The sequence below is a fragment of the Arachis ipaensis genome, chromosome B2 (assembly GCF_059453495.1).
Source record: "Arachis ipaensis isolate K30076 ecotype BB chromosome B2, ASM5945349v1, whole genome shotgun sequence".
NCBI lineage: Eukaryota > Viridiplantae > Streptophyta > Magnoliopsida > Fabales > Fabaceae > Arachis > Arachis ipaensis.
In genome coordinates this window covers 86573550-86574434 of record NC_142437.1, presented here as the reverse complement: position 1 = coordinate 86574434, position 885 = coordinate 86573550, and the positions used below count along the sequence as shown (strand labels likewise).

Here is an 885-nt window from a genome sequence, read left to right as displayed (position 1 = left end):
TGCTAAACCTGTTTCTTCCACCATTATTAAAGCCTTGTTGGGGCTTTTGATCCTTCCATGAGAAATTTGGATGATTTCTCCATGTTGAGTTATAGGTGTTTCCATAAGGTTCACCTAAGTAATTTACCTCTGCTATTGCAGGGTTCTCAGGATCATAAGCTTCTTCTTCAGAAGATGCCTCTTGAGTACTGTTGGATGCAGCTTGCATTCCATGCAGACTCTGAGAAATCATATTGACTTGCTGAGTCAATATTTTATTCTGAGCCAATATGGCATTCAGAGTATCAACCTCAAGAACTCCCTTCTTCATAGGCGTCCCATTACTCACAGGATTCCTTTCAGAAGTGTACATGAACTGGTTATTAGCAACCATATCAATGAGTTCTTGAGCTTCTGCAGGCATTTTCTTTAGGTGAATGGATCCACCTGCAGAAGTGTCCAGTGACATCTTTGATAGCTCAGATAAACCATCATAGAATATATCCAGGATGGTCCATTCTGAAAGCATGTCAGAAGGACACTTTTTGGTCAACTGTTTGTATCTTTCCCAAGCTTCATAGAGGGATTCACCTTCTTTCTGTCTGAAGGTTTGAACATCAGCTCTAAGCTTGCTCAGCTTTTGAGGAGGAAAGTACTTGGCTAAGAAAGCCGTGACCAGCTTATCCCAAGAGTTCAGGCTGTCTTTATGTTGAGAATCCAACCATAATCTAGCTCTGTCTCTTACAGCAAAAGGGAAAAGCATGAGCCTGTAGACTTCAGAATCTACTCCATTAGTCTTAACAGTATCACATATCTGCAAGAATTCAGTTAAGAACTGAAAAGGATCTTCAGATGGAAGTCCATGAAACTTGCAGTTCTGCTGCATCAGAGAAACTAATTGAGGTT

At 40.7% G+C, this 885-nt stretch overlaps 1 non-coding gene across 1 annotated transcript; it reads left to right on the top strand.

The window, feature by feature from the left end:
- Nucleotides 1-502: 502 nt before the first annotated feature.
- LOC148574711 (small nucleolar RNA R71) lies at nt 503-610 on the top strand. Its single transcript, XR_015905714.1, has one exon. It is a non-coding gene; the product is annotated as a small nucleolar RNA R71 (small nucleolar RNA).
- Nucleotides 611-885: the final 275 nt, after the last annotated feature.